Source organism: Delphinapterus leucas, chromosome 3 (assembly GCF_059928025.1).
Source record: "Delphinapterus leucas isolate spDelLeu-1000000601 "Yukka" chromosome 3, BTC_Dleu_Yukka2, whole genome shotgun sequence".
NCBI classification, from domain to species: domain Eukaryota; kingdom Metazoa; phylum Chordata; class Mammalia; order Artiodactyla; family Monodontidae; genus Delphinapterus; species Delphinapterus leucas.
Window position 1 is genome coordinate 52405177 of NC_143131.1, and position 24696 is coordinate 52429872.

Consider the following 24696-nt stretch of genomic DNA (forward strand, 5'->3'; position numbering starts at 1 on the left):
ATTGCTGTAGCTTTGTCGTATTGTCTGAAGTCAGAGAGATTCCTCCAGCTCCATTTTTCTTTCTCAAGATTGCTTTGGCTATTCAGGGTCTTTTGTGTTTCCATACAAATTGTAAAATTTTTTGTTCTAGTTCTGTCGAAAAATGCCAGTGGTAGTTTGATAGGGATTGCACTGAATCTGTAGATGGCTTTGGGTAGTATAGTCATTTTCACAATGTCGATTCTTCCAATCCAAGAACATGGTATATCTCTCTATATGTTTGTATAGTCTTTACTTTCTTTCATCAGTATCTTATATTTTTCAGCACACCGGTCTTTTGTCTCCTTAGGTAGGCTTATTCCTAGGTATTTCATTCTTTTTGTTGCAACTGTAAATGGGAATGTTTCCTTAATTTCTCTTTCAGATTTTGGCTGTTAGTGTATATGAATGCAAGAGATTTCTGTGCATTAATTTTGTATAATGCTACTTCACCAAATTCATTGATTAGCTCTAGGAGTTTTTTGGTAGCATCTTTAGGATTCTCTATGTATAGTATCATGTCATCTGCAAACAGTGACAGTTTTATTTCTTTTCTGATTTGTTTTCCTTTTATTTCTTTTTCTTCTCTGATTGCCATGGCTAAAATTTCCAAAACTATGTTGAATAATAGTGGTGAGATTGGGCAACCTTTTCTTGCTCCTCATCTTAGTGGAAATGGTTTCAGTTTTTCACCATTGAGAGTGATGTTGACTGTGGGTTTCTCATATATGGCCTTTATTATGTTGAGGTAGTTTCCCTCGATGCCCACTTTCTGGAGAGTTCTTATCATAAATGGGTGTTAAATTTTGTTGAAAGCTTTTTCTGCATCTATTGAGATTATCATATGGTTTTTATCCTTCAATTTGTTAATATGGTGTATCACATTGATTGATTTGCATATACTGAAGAATCTTTGCATTCCTGGATAAACCCCACTTGATCATGGTGTATAATCCTTCTAATGTTCTGTTGGATTGTGTTTGCTAGTATTTTGTTCAGGATTTTTGCATCTATGTTCATCAGTGATATTGGCCTGTAGTTTTCCTTTTTTGTGACATCTTTGTCTGTTTTGGTATCAGGGTGATGGTGGCCTCGTAGAATGAGTTTGGGAGTGTTCCTCCCTCTGCTGTATTTTGGAAGATTTTGAGAAGGATAAGTGTTAGCATTTCTCTAAATGTTTGATAGAATTCACCTGTGAAACTTTCTGGTCCTGGGCTTTTGTTTGTTGGAGGATTTTTATTCATGGTTTCAATTTTCAGTGCTTGTGATTGGTTTGTTCATATTTTCTATTTATTCCTGGCTCAGTCTCGGGAGGTTGTACTTTTCTAAGAATTTGTCCATTTCTTCCCAGTTGTCCATTTTATTGGCGTATGGTTACTTGTAGTAGTCTCTCATGTTCCTTTGTATTTCTCCAGTGTCAGTTGTTACTTCTCCCTTTTCACTTCTAATTCTGTTGATTTGAATATTCTCCCTTTTTTTCTTGATGAGTCTGGCTAATGGTTTATCAATTTCGTATATCTTCTCAAAGAACCACCTTTTTGCTTTATTGATCTTTGCTATTATTTCCTTTACCTCTTTTTCATTTATTTCTGATCTGATCTTTATGATTTCTTTTCTTCTGCTAACTTTGGGGTTGTTTTGTTCTTTTTCTAATCTCTTTAGGTGTAAGGTTAGGTTGTTTATTTGAGATTTTTCTTGTTGCTTGAGGTAGGATTATATTGCTATAATCTTCCCTCTTAGAACTGTTTTGCTTTATGCCGTAGGTTTTGGGTCATCATGTTTCCATTGTCATTTATTTCCAGGTATTTTTTCATTTCCTCTTTGATTTCTACAGTGATCTCTTGGTTATTGCGTAGCGTATTGTTTGGCATCCATGTGTTTTTATTTTTTACAGTTTTATTCCTGTAATTGTTATGTAGTCTCATAGCATTGTGTTCGGAAGATATCCTTGATATGATTTCAATTTTCTTAAATTTACCAATGGTTGATTTGTCACCCAAGATATGATCTCTCTTTGGGAAAGTTCCATGCGCACTTGAGAAGAAGGTGTATTCTGTTGTTTTTGGATGGAGTGTCTGATAAATATCAACTAATTTTACCTGGTCTGTTGTGTCATTTATAGCTTGAGTTTATTTATTTTCATTTTGTATGATCTGTCCATTGGTGAAAGTGGGGTGTTAAAGTCCCCTACTATGTTTGTGTTACTGTCGATTTCCCCTTTTATGGCTGTTAGCATTTGCCTTTTGTATTGAGTTGCTCCTATGTTGGGTGCATAAATATTTACAATTGTTATATCTTCTTCTTGGATTGATCCCTTGATCGTTAGGTAGTGTCCTTCTTTGTCTCTTGTAGTAGTCTTTATTTTAAAGTCTATTTTGTCTGATATGAGAATTGCTACTCCAGCTTTCTTTTGATTTCCATTTGCATGGAATGTCTTTTTTCATCCTCTCACTTTCAGTCTGTGTGTGTCCCTAGGTCTGTAGTGTGTTTCTTGTAGACAGCATATAGACAGGTGTTGTTTTTGTATCCATTCAGCCAGTCTGTGTCTTTTGGTTGGAGCATTTAATCCATTTACATTTAAGGTAATTATCAATATGTATGTTCCTATTACTATTTTCTTAATTGTTTTGGTTTGTTTTTGTAGATCCTTTTCTTCTGTTGTGCTTCCCGCCTAGAGAAGTTCCTTTAGCATGTGTTGTAAAGCTGGTTTGGTGGTGCTGAATTCTCTTAGCTCTTGCTTGTCTGTAAAGGTTTTCATTTCTCTGTCGAATCTGAATGAGATCCTTGCTAGGTAGAGTAATCGTGGTTGTAGGTTTTTCTCTTTCATCACTGTAAATACATCCTGCCACTCCCTTCTGGATGGCAGAGTTTCTGCTGAAAGATCAGCTTTTAACCTTATGTAGATTCCTTTGTATGTTGTTTGTTGCTTTTCCCTTGCTGCTTTTAATATTTTTTCTTTGTGTTTAATTTTTGATAGTTTGATTAATTTGTGTCTTGGCATGTTTCTCATTGGATTTATTCTGTTTGGGACTCTCTGCACTTCCTGGACTTGATTGACTATATCTTTTCCCATTTTAGGGAAGTTTTCTGCTGTAATCTCAAATATTTTCTCAGAACCTTTCTTTTTCTCTTCTTCTTCTGGGACCCCTAAAATTTGAATGTTGGTGCATTTAATGTTGTCCCAGGTGTCTCTGAGACTGTCCTCAGTTCTTTTCATTCATTTTTCTTTATTCTGCTCTGCAGCAGTTATTTCCACTCTTCTATCTTCCTGGTCACTTATCTGTTCTTTTGCCTCAGTTATTCTGCTAATGATTCCTTCTAGAGAATTTTTAATTTCATTTATTGTGTTGTTCATCATTGTTTGTTTGCTATTTAGTTCTTCTAGGTCCTTGTTAAACATTTCTTATATTTTCTCCATTCTATTTCCAAGATTTCGGATCATCTCTACTGTCATTACTCTGAATTCTGTTTTGGGTAAACTGCCTATTTCCTCTTCATTTGTTTGGTCTGGTGGGTTTTTACCTTGCTCCTTCATCTGCTGCATATTTCTCTGTCTTCTCATTTTGTTTAACTTACTATGTTTGGTGTCCTCTTTTCACTGGCTGCAGGTTCGTAGTTCCTGTTATTTTTGGTGTCTGCCCCCAGTGGGTGAGGTTGGTTCAGTGGTTTGTGTAGGCTTCCTGGTTGGGGCGATTGGTGCCTGTTTTCTGGTGGGTGGTGCTGGATATTCTCCTTCTGGTGGGCTGGGCCATGTCCGGTCATGTGTTTTGGTGTGTCCGTGAACTTAGTATGACTTTAGGCAGCCTCTCTGCTAAGGGGTGGAGATGTGTTCCTGTCTTGCTAGTTGTTTGGCATGGAGCATCCAGCACTTGAGCTTGCTGGCCATTGGGTGGAGCTGGCTGTTAGTGTTGAGACAGAGATTTCTGGAAGACCTCTCGCCAATTGATATTACATGGAGCCGGGAGGTCTCTCGTGGTCCAGTGTCTTGGACTCGACTCTCTACCTTGGAGGCTCAAGCCTGACATCTGACTGGAGCACCAAGACCCTGCCAGCTGCATGGCTCTGAAGAAAAGGAAGAAATTTAAAAAACATGAGCAGGTAGAACCCCAAAACAAATGGGAAAAGCAAAACTAAACAGGCAAAGTCACACAAAGAAACATACACACACACACACTCATAAAAAGAAAAACAAACAAAACTAAAAAAAAAAGAACAGACAGAACTCTAGGACAAATGGTAATGGCAGACCTTAACAGACAAAATCACACAAGATAAGTGATGAATATTTCAAGAAATTTAAAATTTTGAAGAAGAGAATAACAGTGTCAAATCTGCCAACAGATCAAGTTAGATGAAAAGTAGAGACAGTTCTTTTGAGAAGTTTAGCTGTGACAGGAAGGAGAGAGAGGGAAGGTAGTAGTTGGATCAAATTGCAAGACTAAGAGAATTTGTTTTTTTTGTGTGTTTGGGTTTGTGTGTGTGTGTGTGTGGTTCTTTTTATTTTTAATGTGAGAAGCCATTAGAGAAAGAGAAGTTGTAGATCCAGGAAGAATTTGAAAGGAATGGCAAATGGCAAAGTTTTTAGAATAGTCATATCAGAGAGCCAGTCAGTGACTTAATAAGTTAGCCAGGAAAAAAACACAGAATTGTTCCCACATATTTAACACGAGTTGGGGACTGCCAATCTAGAAGAGTATAATACAGTTTAATTATTAGAGAAATATGTAGTATATTATTTGAAAGATATTTTTAGAGAAACCATGATCTTAGTGCTGAATTAGATGATTTTATAAAATTCCTTATAGCCTTACTCCATACTTGGAAGGATTCAATTCAAGGAAGTTTTTTTTCTTTTGTCTCTTATATTTTTCTTCCAGGTTTATTGAGATATAATTGACATAGAGCACTGTATAAAGTTTAAGGTATACAGCAAGATGATTTGACTCACATATGTCATGCAATGATTACCCCACTAGGTTTTGTGAACATTCATCATTTCATATAGATACAAAACTAAAGAAATAGAAAAAAATACCTTTTCCTTGTGATAAGAACTCCTAGGATTTATTCTCTTAACAATTTTGATATATAACATATAGCAGTATTAATTGTATTTATCATGTTGTATATTACATCTCTAGTATTTATTTATTTTATACCTGGAAGTTTGTACCTTTTGATTACCTTCATCCAATTACCCCTCCCCCAACTGCCTCTGGTAACCATAAATAATGATCTCTTTTTCTATGAGTTTGTTTGTTTTTAGAAAGAAGTTTCTATCTTGCCTCTCTAAAATAAGTTGAGAATCTTACAGAGTAATTGTTCTGTATTTACCTTTAGCAGTTTTTCCAATCTGATAATTCTATCTTCTTTAACCTTACTTTTTTCATATTTACAGTCTCCATTTGGATTCTTATTCAAGTTCACTTTTTGTTTTTATTATATATATATATGTATATTTTTAATTGAATTGTAGTTGACTTACAATATTATTTAGTTACAGATGTACAATGTAGTGATTCAGTATTTTTATACATTATACACTATACAAAGTTATTACATTATTTTTATTATATCCTGTTCTTGTCTAATTAACTATATTCTTCTTTAAAAATTTCTTTTTTTAATTTCTTTTTAAAATTTATTTATTTAATTTATATTTATTTTCAGCTACATTGGGTCTTCATTGCCGCACATGAGCTTTATCTAGTTGCGGTGAGCAGGGGCTACTCTTCATTGAAGTGCACGTGCTTCTCATTGCAGTGGCTTCTCTTGTTGCAGAGCATGACCTCTAGGCGCACAGGCTTCAGTAGTTGTGGCAAACGGGCTCAGTAGTTTTGGCTCATGGGCTCTAGAGCACAGAGTCAGTAGCTGTGGCTCACGGGCTTAGTTGCTCCACAGCATGTGGGATCTTCCTGGACCAGGGATCAAACCTGTGTCCCCTGCACTGGCAGGCAGATTCTTAACCACTGCGCCACCAGGGAAGTCCCTAAAATTTCTTTTAACACAATTATTTTAAAGTTTCTTACATATTTCTTAGTTATATGTAGTTTTTTAAAAGTGAATTCTTCCCATTCATACATCTACTAATGCTTTTTTATTGACAGGTTGTTTTCTGACATACTTTGTAACTTTTGACTGTGAGCTTATCTTCAGCGGGAGTTGTTTCTATGTGAATTTCAAGGCCCCTGAGTTGTGGAAGAAACCCCTTGGAGCCAGTTTTGTGTTTGACTTTGCTGTGGCTTTCACTAGTACAGGACTTATTTTAATTTTATTTTCTCTATTTAGGGTTTCCAAGCTTCTTGGGAAGTGCTAATTTAGACATCACACCTACAAATAGTGCAGGTTTAGAGTGCTGGTATCCTTCTGCCAATTCTTTGCCTAGATTAGCTGGCTTCTGTACTATATTCCTCAGACCAAACAGCCTTTTTAGCTCACTGCTATACATAGAGCTTAGAGCCTTGACTCCCAAGCTATATCTGCAACATATGTGTTAGGTTTTTGAACAGTTAATCTAACATTTTTATTTAATTAGTACTGGAGGGAGACTTACTGCATTTGCCTTGTTCCCCATATTGACCAAAAATCTTTTTTGGTGATGTAAGAAACTTTTCCAGTTGTTTCTTAAAATATATTTTTGATGACTGATATGGAAGCTAGCACTAGCATATGTTAGAAGTCCAAAACTGTCAAATTTGGAATATGTATTTATGCAAATTTGGAGTCATATTCTGAAACTAGAAATACAGATTCTTATGACACAACAATGACATTTATAAAAACTTACATTTTTTAAGAATCAGGAATGAAGAGAATTCTGTAATATATATGTCTGAATATTTAAAGTAACTTCCATATGCTGTTTCTTAATCATGTGATTTTCTGATAACTTTAATATCTGAACTTTTTCTGTGACACAGCATATGGACTTTGTGTCAGGTATGAGATAAATGCAATAGATAAGATTTAGAGAAAAGTAGATGTACTTCAAATGTATGTGAAGAAATTAAATGATACAAGGAAAAGGTAAGAAAGTGAATAATATGTTCTAGGAATGACTCATAATCCACAAATTCAGATATTCAGGGAATGTAGCTTTATTTTCTTTTGTTTTGTTTTGTTTTGTGGTACGTGGGCCTCTCACTGTTGTGGCCTCTCCCGTTGCGGAGCACAGGCTCCGGACTCGCAGGCTCAGCGGCCATGGCTCAAGGGCCCAGCCGCTCCACGGCATATGGGATCTTCCCAGACCGGGGCACGAACCCACGTCCCCTGCATGGGCAGGCAGACTCTCAACCACTGCGCCACCAGGGAAGCCCTGTAGCTTTATTTTTTATTAAAAGTTATTTGTACATATAAGTACACAGTGGATACTTGTTGAATAAATGAATGAATTTAAATTTCTATTTTGAGCCCCCTTTCTGTTGGAGGCTAGAAACTAAATCTTAATCGGTCAAGCCTTTCTCCTCTTTTTACCTCTAGGTCTATGTTCTAAGTTTCTAGAACCTTCCAAGTGTCAGCATGTTGAAGGTGGGGTGGAATTTGGCCTTACTGATACCTACTGAGCTTATACTCAGAAAGACTGAGAAAGAAAGGTATTTATTTTCTTTCTTGTATTGACTAAAAGATCTTTACTGTCTACTTGGTGCCAGATAAATGCCATTCTATGCTGCTCCCATACCATGCTAAGCATAAGAGACTTCTGAGACCTCGCTTCCTCCTTAGACTATATTCTAGAGATTGGAAGTTACATGTTTCCTGCTATCCAGACCCTAAACCTGATGATATTTTCTGTCCTATCATCCTCCTTCCAGTTTTAAGCTAAGGTGAACATGTTGTAGAGTACCTTTTTGGAGATCCAATAGGCTCTTGCTCCAATCCCATGAAATCTTTATCTACTATGTGTTGAGTATAAAGGGATAGGAGGAGTAGGAAAAAGGTCTTCTAAATCTATCGTTTATACTCAGAATCCTAGGCTTTTGAAACTCAAATACCAAATATTTAATAATTTAATTCCTTTTTTATCTACGTACTGCTGTGTCATCCATTCTTTGAGGCAGTTGAACGTTACCTGTTTCTGCCTGAATGGAGAAGAAGGGTTATGGATAACCAATATTTGGTTATCCAAATTTAATTAATACATAAAAGTTGTTCTGTGATAGAGAAACAAAAGAAAATTAAGGAGAATGGATTAAGGCAAGAAGAGAGCCCAAGAGGTTCAGTAAAGAAGAGAGAAGACTAATAAAAGACCACTTTGCTCTCTAAAGTAATGTGTGACATGCTGTGGCTTAGAAGTAACTGGATTTAGTGGATCTGGTACTGATTGACGGGTGTAGGGATTGTTGCTGGAGGCTTAAAAATGGCTTTTGATATAGAGCTGTGTTCTTTGTGTTATGGCCCAATGGGACTTCTCACCTGCCTGTAAGTCAGAAACTAAGATCTTTGACTTCTTTTTAAAGTGTTCAAAAGAAATAGGGGAATGCAAATCAAAATGAAATTGTGAATTCAGAGATTTTAAGATTTATGAGGAAAAAAATCAAAATTATTCGTTATGAAACCAGTGTGTCCTCCTCCATTCGAATGAGAATTAGCTTCTGCTGATTTTACTTTCAAAATGCCTTAAATTCTCAACACAACCACTCTGTTTCAGGACCTTGGTACCCCATGCCTTAATTATTGCCTCTTTGTGCCATTTAGCACTCACATTCTTGAAACTATCTCTTCTTCACATTTTTTTTTCCTTTTTAAAGAATTAGTTCAGAGGACTTAATTGCTTCATATGTTCACCGCAACATCCCTAGTGCCTTGTATATCCCTGCTATGGACTGAATTGTATCCCCCCAAAATTCGTTCCTTGAAGCTCTAACCCCTTCTGTGACTGTATTTGAAGATAGGGTTTTTAGGAGGTAATTAGGGTTAAATGAAGTCATAAGGGTGGCATCCTAATCTGATAGGATTGGCTGCCTTATAAGGAAAGGAAGAGAGAGAGATCTCTTTCCACACTCGCAGAGGAAAGGCCATGTGAACACACAATGAGAAGATGGGTGTTTGCAAGTCAGGAAGAGGTTTTTCACCAGAACCCAACCATGCTAGCACCCTGATCTTGGATTCCCAGCCTCCAGAACTGTGAGAAATAAATGACTATTGTTTAAGCTTCCCAGTCTATGGTATTTTGTTATCACAGCCCAAGCAGACTAAGAAAATCCCCAAGGCCTGAAATAATGCTTTGTTCACTCAATAAATATTTGTTGATTGTGGTGGAAATTAGCAATGCTATATTCCATTCAGGAGCATAATGAGACATCTCAGGCTGACATGCAGTGACCTGTACTGTAGTAGGCTTTGCTGACCGTACAGTCTCTGTCACAACTACTTAGTTCTGCTATGGTGGCACAAAAATAGCCATACACAATACATAGACCAATGAGCATGGCTACGTTCCACTGAAATTTTAGTTACAAAAAAATACAGATAGCGGGTCGTATTTGTCACATAGGCTATACTTTGCCCATTCCTGACCAGTAGCAAATGACCCACCTTAGCTCTCAAGGAATATTTCCTACTCCTTATTGGAAAAGCTCTCATCCTGTCAGATTGACAGGTACCTCATCCACAAACTCCATGATTTCCCCAAATTGTCTCCTTGTCTTAAATTTCCTCTCCGCTTATCTCCCTAATTCCTATTTCTATTCTTCCCTCTAAGTTCTGGAATAGGAAACATAAATAAAACATAATCCATGCCCACAAGGGTCTTAGAAATGTAATAAAGGGGGACATATGTAGATAGTCAATATAGGTATTATGGAAGGTATAAAAAGAGTAGAGTCATAAAGGAAGAGGTGGAATGTTTACAAAGGGTAGAGTAATAAAAGGACAATGATCAGGCCTCACAGAGGAAATGATAAGGTGCAAGATGGAACACTACAAGAAATGAGACAGGGGAAAGTGGGAGGAGGAGCAAGTCTACAGAGAGCAGGGAGGGGGCAGGCCAGCGGGGGGAAAAAAAAGAGAGAGAAAAAAATTGAAATATAAAAAGCAGATAGATCATCCTATTTATGTAAAATATGTGTGTATGTAGGTTAGAAAAAAGACTAAAAGATCAATATCTAATAACTTGGAGAGACATCCATGGTATGTTGAGAAAAGTGACAGCAGAGTATTTATGTGCACATGTGCTTTTATATTTTGCATGAGCCAAGAGAAAGTATGAAAGGATTCACCACTGTTGACAGGGATGGTTGCATCTGGAAGGTAGGAAGTGGACAGAGTGGAGATGGTTATTTTTCTTAAAAAGGACAGTTTTAAGAGAAGAAATTGGCCAACAGCATTAACTGCTACAGAATTGTCGAGTACAATGAGGACTAAAAATAGGCTGCTGGATTTGGCAATTGGGTCATAGATAGATGACTTTTGGCTAGAGCAGTTTTATTTTAAGTAGGTAGTGGGAAATAATAAGCAGAAATTATATTCTTTTCTTTCCAGGAACTTGACTCTGAAGGGAATGAGAGAGGTGATTGTAGCTAGATGGAAACACAGCATCCAAGGAGAGGTTTTTCTGTTGTTTCTGATAGGAGAGATTTGTACATGTGTATCTTTAAGGAAGAACATATCAAGAGAGAGAGTAATCTTCATTTTGTTTTTGGGGTTTTGAGGGGATTTTTTAATTGATGTGTAATTTACATGTAACATTATACTAGTTTCCAGTGTATAACATAATGATTCTCTATTTATATGTGTTGTGAAATGATCACCACAAGTCTGGTTAACATCTGGTACCATACACAGTTTTAAAAAAGTTTTTTTTTCTTATGATAAAGACTTTTAAGATCTAGCTTCTTAGCAACTTTCCAACATACAATACAGTATTATTAACTATAGTCATCATGCTGTACATTATATCCTCATGACTTAATTATTTTATAACTAGAAGTTTATATACCTTTTGACCCCCTTGACCCATTTCTCCCACCCACCCATCTCCCACCTCTGACAACTACCAATCTGTTCTTTGTATCTATGAGCTTGGTTTCTTGTTGTTGTTGTTTAAATTTCATATATAATTATTGTCTTTCTTTGTCTGACTTATTTCACGTAGCATAATGCTCTCAAGGTTCATTCATGTTGTCACAAAGGGCAAGATTTCATTCTTTTTTATGGCTGAATAGTATTCCAGAATGTGTCTATGTGTGTGTGTGTATGTGTGTATAAATACCACAATTTCTTTATCCATTCATCCATCATTGAACACTTAGGTTTTTTTCCATACCTTGGCTGTTGAAAATAATGCTGCAATGAACATAGGGGTGCGCATATCTTTTTGAAATAGTGTTTTCATTTTCTTCAGACAAATACCCAGAAGTGGACTCTCTGGGTCTTATTGCAGTTCTGTTTTTAAATTTTTTTTAACAAGAACATAAAGCTTTTATTCTGAATTAGCCAGTAAAACAAATGAAAAAAAATTAAACCAAAACTTGTGAAAGGTTTTTAAATGATTTATTACTAATATAAACATACATATGCTCAAAGCACTTTTAAAAACTTTTAAATTGTAATTTAACCAGAACCTCTGTTAATAACCACTATAAGCAATTAGGCCAACTCTAATGTTCTGGTAACCAACATATTGGGAATTAACAAATAATAAATCTGAAACTGAAGAAATCAAATACATGAAAAAATGTCTATTTTAAAGTAAGAGTATAAGAATAGGAGTTACTAAGAAATTATCACCACTGAAGCTTTTCCTTGGAAATATCTTATTTTAAACTTACAGTGAAGACAAACAAGGGGCCAGAATATGTATAGCTACAAAACAAATGCAGTGATGAGTTACAGCAGAAAGAGGGAATGCATTTTGTAATCCACAGGATCAGATTTGCAGCTCTAAGCAATTACCAGTAAATATTTGAGTGTTTTTCCTATTCTATCAACTTTAAATTTAAACTGAGTTATAGCAGTTTCACTTGTATTAATAGTTGGCAAAAGCAAATTAGAAGAAACCTAAGTTAGTCTTTTTTTAACTGGGCAGGATTTACCTCATTCATTGGAACAAACCCACTTCCCATCCTTAGAGCCTAAAAAATGTGGATATTGGCCTATTTTAATACTTTTCTAGTTCAGACGGAAGTCATACTGTACACAGCCTTTGATTTTAGGAACCAGCACAAAGTAAAAGTCAACTACTCACTGGGATTTAACCCAGTCACAAGCCATTCCAATCTTTCTGTTAATGCAGAATCCATTCATAAATTGGCCAAATTGTAATTAACTTCTAAAAACTCCTTTGAAAATTATGAGTTTCAATTTTAAATGAAAGAACTTGAACAGTTTTCAAAGAATCAAGTATAATTTATAAAAGATAGACCTTTACCAGTTCACATATGTTCCATCATATTTTGTATTGAACAATAGACTGATTACTTCATTGTGGCATATACTTCAGAACCTAATTTTTCACACGGGCTCACTGACAATCCAACCACTTTAAGGAATTTATCAGTTAATCTACAGGCCATACATGGCTGGCAGGTATAGCCAGGTCACACAGCAAGTTTAAATATTCCAACCTCAATCACAAGAAACAATCAGAGGGGAAAATGACACATGATTGCAATATACTAAGGCAGCAGATAAGTCATTCTTCACCTAGGTCAGCAGCTTCCAATAAAATCGTGTGCACAAATTTAATGAATGAGTCTGCTCTAGTTTAACTATGAACATGCCCCTGCATTAGAAAGGGAGATAAGAATTGTGCTTGCAATTCTAGCTGATGAATTCATTAGATTTTTATAAGGCAAATAATGTAGAAAGTTAGAATAGAATTTCTAGAACCATTTATCCTGTGATGTTGTAAAATCAAAGTACTACTTTATTAAATGAGTTATTTTATACAGTATGAACATCAATATAATTACAATTATAAAAAAAATTTTTATAACAAGGATGGACTGATTTTCAGATTTCCAAATCAGAGTCAACGGTACATTTGCACAGAATTGTCTTTGCATGAAGCCCAAAAGGGAACAGCATAAAAATGAGTGTTTCTGTAGCCCCTTTATTTTTGCTGATCAACAATTTGTTAGAAAAGCAGCTGCAGGTTTGTTACCTAAGGTCTGAGACAGGAGAAGAGTCAAAGGTGTCACAACTTCCCCTGTAAACAATTTTATGCCTGAACATCAGCTAATTCTGGAGGAAGTGGAGTCTTAGGATGCTTGCTCTCAAAGTGCTGCTTGAAGGTCTTAGGGTCTGGCATTTGTGTCTTACAGACAGTGCAGATACATATTAAGGCAGCTTTGGCAGCAGGCTTTTGGTCATGTCCTTGTTTCTTCTTTTGTCCAGCTTTTTGGCATTTTTCTGCTGAGACTGAACCTTCTGCTGTCCACGAGCCATATCTGGGCCGGGACAGTCTTGCATCAGAGAAACCGCGCAGCGCAAGAGGGCCAGGGGAGGTGGCAGGAGGGAGAGTTATTTTTAATTTTTTGAGGAACCTCCATACTATTTTCCATAATTACTGCACCAATTTATATTCCCACCAACAGTGCACAGGGTTCCCTTTAATCCACATCCTCACTAACACTTGTTATTTGTTTCTTTTGGATAATAGCCATTCTGACAGGTATGAGGTGATATCTCATTGTGGTTTTGATTTGCATTTCCCTGATGATTAATGATGTTGAGCATCTTTTCATGTACCTGTTGTCCATCTGCATGTCTTCTTTGGAAAAATATCTATTCAGATCCTCTGTCCATTTCTTAATTGGATTGTTTGGGGTTTTTTGCTATTGGGTTTTGTGAATTCTTTATATATTTTGGACATAATCCCCTTATCAGATGTATGATTTGCAAATATTGTCTACCATTCAGTGGGTTGCCTTTTCATTTTGTTGATGATTTTCCTTGCAGTGCAGAAGATTTTTAGTTTGATGTATTAATTTTGTTTTTTATTTTTAAATTTAAAGGAGTGCTAATACATAGGAAAAAACACTAGGAAGAGAAACATATATAATCTTAGTGATTTTTTTTTTTTTTTTTTTTTGCGGTACGCGGGCCTCTCACTGTTGTGGCCTCTCCAGTTGCGGAGCACAGGCTCTGGACGCGCAGGCTCAGCGGCCATGGCTCACGGGCCCAGCCGCTCCACGGCATGTGGGATCCTCCCAGACTGTGCCACCAGGGAAGCCCCTTAGTGATTATTTTTGAGAAACCAATTTGACCATCAATTTAATCAATGAAGACTTTGTGGAGAGGTGGGAAGATTTTCAAATGAAAGACATATATCTGATTTGAAATTAGATACCAATTTTAGAAATGTTAAAATGTTGAGAAAAACCAAATCACAATCAAAGACATACGTAGTCAGACTTTTGCTCTGCAATCCTACTTGATGTAAACATAGGTAATATAGATCATTGCTTGTCCCAGCTTTGCCCAGCTCAGCCTCACATTGCATCTGAACCAATCCTTCCTAAGCTTGTTACCTTATGAGGTACCAGAGGATGGGTCAAAACCTGTCTTGCTACCACGTATAGCCTGTGCCTTCTGTTGAGCTGGCCACCTTTAGACTTCCTGATTTCCACTACTGTTTCAGCTTGGACTGGAGCTCTGATTTACATAATTCATGCCTTAATAACTTTATAGCCATCTTTTGTCTCTTTCCTCTGGGTGTCAGACCCTTTCACCTTTCCCATACCATGTTTAGAGGCTTACATCAAACACAGAATTCCAGGGCTTCCCTGGTGGCGTAGTGGTTAAGAATCTGCCTGCCAATGCAGGGGTCATGGGTTCAAGCCCTGGTCTGGGAAGATCTCACATGCTGTGGAGCAACTAAGCCTGTATGCCACAACTACTGAGCCTGTGCTCTAGAGCCTTCGTGCCACAACTACTGAAGCCCATGCGTGTAGAGCCTGCACTCCACAACAAGAGAAGCCACTGCAATGAGAAGCCCATGCACTGCAACGAAAAGTAGCCCCGGCTTGCCGCAGCTACAGAAAGCCCGCGCACAGCAATGAAGACCCAATGCAGCCAAAGATAAATAAATAAAATAAAAAAACAAAAATCACAGAATTCCTGAAATGTCATAACTTTCATTACTGCCATGGAAGCTTTGCTACCCTGTTTTTCATACCTTGCCCTTTGAATATTGATACCAGCACAGATTAAAGGCATTATTACCCTGGGTGCTGTGATTTGGATCACTAGCCACCCTCCTTTGGGGATTTTCTACAATTGAAATCCTGTCCCACTTTCATCTCCAGCTGAGTAAAGGATTATACCCCACCTCACAGCCAGCCCCCAGGAAACAAAATAAAATTTAAGCATTGTTTTTATGAATAATATCCACGATATTTGTTTCAAACATTTAAAATGGTACAGAGGCTCTGGCTTCGGAGGTCAGATCCCAGGGAGAGGACTGAGGTTGGCTACGTGAACACAGCTTGAAAGGGGCTACTGCACCACAGCTAGCCGGGAGGGAGTCCGGGAAAAAGTTGACCTGCCTAAGAGGCAAGGGACCATTGTTGCAGGGTGCGTGAGGAGAGGGGATTCAGAGCACCACCTAAACGAGTTCCAGAGACAGACGCAAGCTGCGGCTGTTAGCGTGGACACCAGAGACAGGCATGAAACGCTAAGTCTGCTGCTGCTGCAGCCACAAAGAAGCCTGTGTGCAAGTACAGGTCCCTATCCATACCCCCGCTCCTGGGAGCCTGTGCAGCCCACCACTCCCAGGGTCCTGTGATCCAGGGACAACTTCCCGGGAAGAACACACGGTGCACCTAAGGCTGTTGCAATGACACACCTGCCTCTGCCACTGCAGGCTCTCCCCGCATTCCATACCCCTCCATCCCCCCAGCCTCACTGAGCCAGAGCCCCCAAATCAGCTGCTCCTTTAACCCCATACCTCTGGTAACCTACACACAGAGGCGGGGCCAAATCCAGAGCAGAACCAACCCCAGGAGCTGTGTGAACTAAGAAGAGAAAAGGAAATCTCTCCCAGCAGCCTCAGGAGCAGCGGATTTAATCTGCATAATCAACTTCATGTACACTGCATCTGTGGAATACCTGAATAGACAATGAATCATCCGAAAATAAGGGTAGTGGACCTTGGGAGCAATGATATATATATTGTTTTCCTTTTTCTCTTTTTCTGAGTGTGTATGTGTATGAGTCTTTGTGTGATTTTGTCTGTATAGCTTTGCTTTTAGCATTTGTCCTAGAGTTCTGTCTGTCCAATTTTTTGTTTTTACTTATGTTTTTAGTATAGTTTTTAGTGCTTGTTATCATTGCTGGATTTGTTTTTTGGTTTGGTTGCTACTTTTTTTTAATTTACATTTTAGGTTTTTTATTTTTAATAATTTTTATTTTAATAACTTTTATTTTATTGCTGTCTTTCTTTCTTTCTTTTTTTCTCCCTTTTCTTCTGATCCCTGTGGCTGGCAGGGTCTTGGTGCTCTGGCCGGGTGTCAGGCCTGTGCCTCTGAGGTGGGAGAGCCGAGTTCAGGACATTGGCCCACCAGAGACTTGCCAGCTCCATGTAATAGCAAACAGCAAAAGCTCTCCCAGAGATCTCCATCTCAACACTAAAACCAAGCTCCACTCAACAACCAGCAAGCTACAGTGCTGGACACTCTATTCCAAACAACTAGCAAGACAGGAACACAACCCCACCCATTAGCAGAGAGGCTGCCTAAAATCATAATAAGGTCACAGACACCCCAAAACGCACCACTGGTTGCAGTCCTACCCAACAGAAAGACAAGCTCCTGCCTCATCCACGAGAACACAGGCACTAGTCCCCTCCACCAGGAAGCCTACACAACCCACTGAATGAACCTTAGCCACTGGGGGCAGACACCAAAAACAACGGGAAATACAAACCTGCAGCCTGTGAAAAGGAGACTCCAAACACAGTAAGGTAAGCAAATGAGAAGACAGAGAAACACAGCAGATGAAGGAGCAAGGTAGAAACCCACCAGACCAAACAAATGAAGAGGAAATAGGCAGTCTACCTGAAAAAGAATTCAGAATAATGATAGTAAAGATGGTCCAAAATCTTGGAAATAGAACGGAGAAAACACAAGAAAAGTTTAACAAGGACATAGAAGAACTAAAGTGCAAACAAACAATGTTGAGCAACACATTAAATGAAATAGAAAACTCTGTAGAAGGAATCAACAGCAGAATAACTGAGGCAGAAGAACGGATAAGTGACCTGGAAGATAAAATAGTGGAAATAACTACTACAGAGCAGAATAAAGAAAAAAGAATGAAAAGAATTAAGTTCAGGGGCTTCCCTGGTGGCACAGTGGTTGAGAGTCTGCCTGCCGATGCAGGGGACACAGGTTCGTGCCCTGGTCCGGGAAGATTCCACATGCCGCGGAGCGGCTGGGCCCATGAGCCATGGCCGCTGAGCCTGTGCGTCCAGAGCCTGTGCTCCGCAATGGGAGAGGCCACAAGAGTGAGAGGCCCGCGTACCGCAAAAAAAAAAAAAAGAATTAAGGACGGTCTCAGAGACCTCTGGGACAACATTGAGCGCACCAACATTCGAATTACAGGGGTCCCAGAAGAAGAAGAGAAAAAGAAAGGGACTGAGAAAATATTTGAAGATATTAAAGTTGAAAACTTCCCTAATATGGTAATGGAAATAGTTAATCAAGTCCAGAAAACGCACAGAGTCCCATGCAGGATAAATCCAAGGAAAAACATGCCTAGACACATATTAATCAAACTATCAAAAATTAAATACAAAGAAAAACTATTAAAAACAGCAAGGGAAAAACAACAAATAACATACAAGGAATCCCCATAAGGTTAACAGCTGATCTTTCAGAAGAAACTGCAAGCCAGAAGGGAGTAGCAGGACATATTGAAAGTGATGAAAGTGAAAAACCTACACCAAGATTACTGTACCCAGCAAGGATCTCATTCAGATTCGATGGAGAAATTAAAACCTTTACAGAGAAGCAAAAGCTAAGACAGTTCAGCGCTACCAAATGAGCTTTACAGCAAATGCTAAAGGAAATTCTCTAGGCAGGAAACACAAGAGAAGGAAAAGATCTACAATAAGAAACCCAAAACAAGTAACAAAATGGTAATAGGAACATACATATCGATAATTACCTTAAATGTAAATGGAATAAACGCTGCAACCAAAAGACATACACTGGCTGAATGGATACAAAAACAAGACCCATACATATGCTGTCTACAATAGACCCACTTCAGACCTAGGGACAAATACAGACTGAAAGTGAGGGGATGGAAAAAGATATTCCATGCAAAAGGAAATCAAAAGAAAGCTGGACTGGCAATTCTCATATCAGAAAAAATAGACTTTAACACGAAGACTATTACAAGAAACAAAGAAGGACACTACCTCATGATCAAGGGATCAGTCTAAGAAGAAGATATAACAATTGTAAATATTTATGCACCCAACATAGGAGCACCTCAATACGTACGGCAAATGCTAACAGCCATAAAAGGGGAAATCGATACTAACACAATCATAGTAGGGGATTTAAACACCCCACTTCCACCAATAGACACATCATCCAAAATGAAAATAAATAAACACAAGCTTTAAATGATACATTAAACAAGATGGACTTAATTGATATTTGTAGGACATTCCATCCAAAAACAACATAATACACTTTCTTCTTAAGTGCTCATGGAACATTCTCCAGTATAGATCATATCCTGGGTCACAAATCAAGCCTTGATAAATTTAGGAAAATTGAAATGGTATCAAGTATCTTTTTGGACCACAACACTATGAGACTAGATATCAATTATAGGTAAAAAATCTGTAAAACATACAAACACACGGAGACTAAACAGTACACTACTTAATAACAAAGAGATCGCTGAAGAAATCAAAGAGGAATTTGAAAACTACCTAGAAACAAAGGACAGTGAAAACATGACAACCCAAAACCTATGCGATGGAGCAAAAGCAGTACTAAGAGGGAAATTTATAGCAATACAATCCTACCTCAAGAAACAAGTAACATCTCAAATAAAAAACCTAACATTACACCTAAAGCAGTTAGAGAAATAAGAAGAAAAAACCCGAAAGTGAGCAGGAGGAAATAAATCATAAAGATCAGATCAGAAATAAATGAAAAATAAATGAAGGAAACAATAGCAAAGATCAATAAAACTAAAAGCTGTTTCTTTGGGAAGATAAACAAAATTGAAAACCATTTAGCAACAGCAATCAGAGAAGAAAAAGAAATAAAAGGAATCCAAATTGGAAAAGAAGAAGTAAAGCTGCCACTGTTTGCAGATCACATGATACTATACATAGAGAATCCTAAAGATGCTACCAGAAAACTACCAGAGCTAATCAATGAATTTGGTAAAGTAGCAGGATACAAAATTAATGCACAGAAATCTCTAGCATTCCTATACACTAATGATGAAAAATCTGAAAGTGAAATTACGAAAACACTCCCATTTACCATTGCAACAAAAAGAATAAAATATCTAGGAATAAACCTACCTAAGGAGACAAAAAACCTGTATGCAGAAAGTTATAAAACACTGATGAAAGAAATTAAAGATGATACAAATAGATGGAGAGGTATATACCATGTTCTTGGATTGGAAGAACCAACATTGTGAAAATGACTCTACTACCCAAAGCAATCTACAGATTCAATGCAATCCCTATCAAACTACCACTGGCATTTTTCACAGAACAACAACAACAAATTTCACAATTTGTATGGAAACACAAAAGACGCCGAATAGCCAAAGCAATCTTGAGAAAGAAAAACGGAGCTGGAGGAATCAGGCTCCCTGACCTCAGACTATACTACAAAGCTACAGTAATCAAGACAGTATGGTACCTGCACAAAAACAGAAATATAGACTAACGGAACAGGATAGAAAGCCCAGAGATAAACCCACGCACACATGGTCACCTTATCTTTGATAAAGGAGGCAAGAATATACAGTGGAGAAAAGACAGCCTCTTCAATAAGTGGTGCTGGGAAAACTGGACAGGTACATGTAAAAGTATGAAATTACAACACTCCCTAACACCATACACAAAAGTAAACTCAAAATGGATTAATGACCTAAATGTAAGGCCAGACACTATCAAACTCTTAGAGGAAAACATAGGCAGAGCACTCTATGACATAAATCACAGCAAGATCCTTTTTGACCCACCTCCTAGAGAAATAGAAATAAAAACAAAAATAAACAAATAGGACCTAATGAAACTTAAAACCTTTTGCACAACAAAGGAAACCATAAACAAGACCAAAAGACAACCCTCAGAATGGGAGAAAATATTTGCCAATGAAGCAACTGACAAAGGAATAATCTCCAAAATTTAAAAGCAGCTCATGCATCTCAGTATCAAAAAAAAACAAACACCCTAACCCAAAAATGGGCAGAAGACCTAAATAGACATTTCTCCAAAGGAGATATACAGATTGCCAACAAACACATGAAAGAATGCTCAACATCATTAATCATTAGAGAAATGCAAATCAAAACTACAATGAGATATCATCTCACACCGGTCAGAATGGCCATCATCAAAAAATCTAAAAACAATAAATGCTGGAGAGGGTGTGGAGAAAAGGGAACCCTCTTGCACTGTTGGTGGGAATGTAAATTGATACAGCCACTATGGAGAACAGTACGGAGGTTCCTTAAAAAACTAGAAACAGAACTACCATATGACCCAGCAATCCCAGTACTCGGCATATACCCTGAGAAAACCAAAATTCAAAACGAGTCATGTACCAAAATGTTCATTGCAGCTCTGTTTACAATAGCCAGGACATGGAAGCAACCCAAATGTCCATCAACAGATGAATGGATAAGGAAGATGTGGCACGTATATACAATGGAATATTACTCAGCCATAAAAAGAAATGAAATTGAGTTATTTGTAGTGAGCTGGATGGACCTGGAGTCTGTCATACAGACTGAAGTAACTCAGAAAGAGAAGAACAAATACCTTATGCTAACACATATATATGGAACCTAAGGATAAAGAAAAAAGGTCATGAAGAGCCTAGGGGCAAGACAGGAATAAAGACACAGACCTACTACAGAATGGACTTGAGGATATGGGGGGGCGGAAGGGTAAGCTGGGACAAAGTGAGAGAGTGGCATGGACATATATACACTACCAAACGTAAAATAGATAGTGGGAAGCAGCTGCATAGCACAGGGAGATCAGCTTGGTGCTTTGTGACCACCTAGCGGGGTGGGATAGGGAGGGTGGGAGGGAGGGAGACGCAAGAGGGAAGAGATATGGGAACATGTGTATATGTATAACTGATTCACTTTGTTATAAAGCAGAAACCATTCTAAAGCAATTATACTGCAATAAAGTTATTTAAAAAAAAAAAACTCTCCAGAAAGTGGGCATAGAGGGAACATACCTCAATATAATAAAAACTGTATATGATTAATTTATATTTTTTATTGCTGAGTAGTATTCCATTATATGAATATACTAAAGTATGTTTATTTGTGCCTCCAGAAATCCTCTTAGCCTCACTTGTCTGGGCCTTTGGTCCCTTGTTCTGGCCTAGCTACCACCTCAGAGAACAATTCAGCTGGGCTCTGCCCAGCAACGGCTCTAGCAGGCAGATTAATAGTAATTGCCTCTTAGGGCTTGTTTATTACCACTGAAGCATGAGATGCAGTGAGATCCACCTGGTTCTAGTGTGTGTGTAACCTGGATGTGAGGAGGTGTTAATGCTCCCTAGGGCAAATGTTGAACCAATAGGAGGTGGGCACCAGCAGATAAATTCTTCTCCCTTTTTCCCCCAACAGGCTATAACTCATACTACATGCATGTGGGCTGTAATAGTTCATAGACCCTTTCTGAAGACTGTACTTGATACCAATTAAATTTCTACTCATAAATTCATCTCCTTATGTTTGCTCTCCCTTTTTCCCTCTTTTTTTTTTTTTCACACCTCTGCACTCCCTAATAAAATAGTGTCATATAAACTTTTGCCTCAGGATCTGCATCCTGCAGAACTCCAGCTAATGCATCCAAATGTAGACATTTAGGTTATTTTTAGTCATCTTTCTTGTGTTCACTTTTAGTGTTTCTCTAGGGTCCTACCAGTATGACAAGTATGTTAAGACTCCTTTACCAGTCTTAACATTCTCCAAGTTTACTCATATTTACTGAGCATCTTCTATATGCCAAGCACTCTCCTTAGTAATAAGAATATAATGGTTAAACATAATATTCATGATTCCTACTTGATGGGAAGAAGTTTATATAGAAATGGTATGAGAGCTCTTGATTAGCCATTTCTACTAACTCTATTACCACACTTCCTTTGCTTTATTCTGCCAATAGCAGAAATACAAGTATTTTCAGAAACATGAATATTGGTGTATTTGTAAAATTCTTAGATTCAAAACCCTTTTTTCCTAATGTGCTCACAAGAAATATCAGACTACTGTGACGGGGACTTGAAAATGGACAGTAAACATCTTACAGGGAAGATCTGGAGAGCACTTAGTTTCACACAAAGTACAGTTTCTCAAGTAGGGCTACTGACATATCAGGATTGGCCTCCTGATACTCATCCCATATCATTTCTCCCACTGTTTTGTTCCTTAATTTAAAAAATAGACAATGGGTAGTGGAAAAAAGGTTTATAGTTCAAAATATGGTATCATTGAGTATGGCTGTCATGGATATATTCTTAAAGATGTTTAATTTAATGTTAGTAGCTTTAGGTAGTTGAGTGTTACAAATTTCATTGACTTAAGGCTAAAATTCTATCCAGGTGGTAAAAGAGAAGTTTTCAATCCAGGCAGTGGTCACGTTTTTTAAGGTGTCTGTGAATCCCCTGATACTTATGTGAAATAACATATATAGAAAGTACGTCAATTTTTCTGGCGGGGAGAGCCATAGCTTTCATAAGAATCTCAGAAGGACCCGGGGGGGTGAAAAAAACAAGGGAGAACATTAAAAATCAATGAATTAAACGTGCTACTGCATGTGTAATATCAATGTTGCAATGTTTTTGCAATCAGTGCTCTCCTGTCCCAGGCTTGTGGAGAAATATATAATTAGAGATGCTGCCACCCTCCTCCCAAGATCTATACTATCTGCTTGCCCACAGGAGGTAGCATCTTCTGTACTTCTCTTGAAATGGTGGTTTGACTACGTATGGGAAAGCTCTTTCTACAATTTGTGGAATTCTCACATGCCAACTGTTTGGTTTTTCAGTAGGAAAAGGGTGACTTTTCTAACTATATCTTGTAAACTTATACAAAGATATCCTATCTTTATACATGATGGCAAAATGTAGCCATGTTATGAAGATAATAATACATATATAAAAGATATACATTAGAAGTACATTTCAGTCAATAACAACTTTGTTGAAGTAATAGTTCAAGAAATAGCTAGAGATAATAGTTTGAAACAATTAAAAATAAAATGATAAATTTAAATAATTGTATTTATTACTCTCATCAGATGATTCAGGCACATATATGTTATTCTTTTAATATTTTCTATACTGGTTGAGATGACTTAGGTTCTTTTTTTAATTTGAATTTTATTTTATTTATTTTTTATACAGCAGGTTCTTATTAGTTATCTATTTTATACATATTAGTGTATACATGTCAATTCCAATCTCCCAATTCATCACACCACCACCCCAAGTCCCCGAACGTTCCCCGCTTGGTGTCCATACGTTTGTTCTTTACGTCTGTGTCTCTATTTCTGCCTTGCAAACCAGTTCATCTTTACCATTTATCTAGATTCCACATATATACGTTAATATAAAATATTCGTTTTTCTCTTTCTGACTTACTTCACTGTGTATAACAGTCTCTAGATGCATCCATGTCTCTACAAATGACCCAATTTCGTTCCTTTTTATGGCTGAGTAATATTCTATTGTATGTATGTATGACATCTTTTTTATCCATTAGTCTGTCAGTGGGCATTTAGGTTGCTTCCATGACCTGGCTATTGTACATAGTGCTGCAATGAACATTGGGGTGCATGTGTCTTTTTGAATTATGGTTTTCTCTGGGTATATGCCCAGTAGTGGGTTTGCTGGGTCAAATGGTAATTCTATTTTTAGTTTTTTAAGGAACCTCCATACTGTTCTCCACAGTGGCTGGATCAATTTACATTCCTACCAACAGTGCAAGAGGATACCCTTTTCTCTCCACCCTCTCCATCATCCGTTGTTTGTAGATTTTCTGATGATGCCTATTCTAACTGGAATGAGGTGATACCTCATTGTAGTTTTGATTTACATTTCTCTAATAATTAGTGATGTTGAACAGCTTTTAATGTGCCTCTTGGCCATGTATGTCTTCTTGAAGAAATGTCTGATTAGGTCTTCTCCCCACTTTTGTATTGGGTTCTTTGTTTTTTTAATATTGAGCTGCATGAGCTGTTTATATATTTTGAAGATTAATCCTTTGTCCGTTGGTTCGTTTGCACAATATTTTCTCCCATTCTGAGGGTAGTCTTTTCGTCTTGTTTAAAGTTTCCTTTGCTGTCCAAAAGCTTTCAAGTTTCACTAGGTCTCATTTGTTTATTTTGAGTTTTATTTCCATTACTCTAGGAGGTGGGTCAAAAAATATCTTACTGTGATTTATGTCATAGAGTGTTTTGCCTGTGTTTTCCTCTAAGAGTTTTAGAGTGTCTGGCCTTACATT

The 24696-nt window shown here is 37.5% G+C and overlaps 1 protein-coding gene and 1 pseudogene across 8 annotated transcripts in view; one reads left to right on the top strand and one right to left on the bottom strand.

Annotated features, from left to right (window-relative positions):
• Positions 1–24696, top strand: part of RNF180 (ring finger protein 180) — a 298759-nt gene that overhangs the window by 158271 nt on the left and 115792 nt on the right. The gene's annotated exons all lie outside the window — the stretch shown is intronic.
• On the bottom strand, positions 12959–14028 carry LOC149749560 (transcriptional regulator ZNF706 pseudogene; annotated as a pseudogene).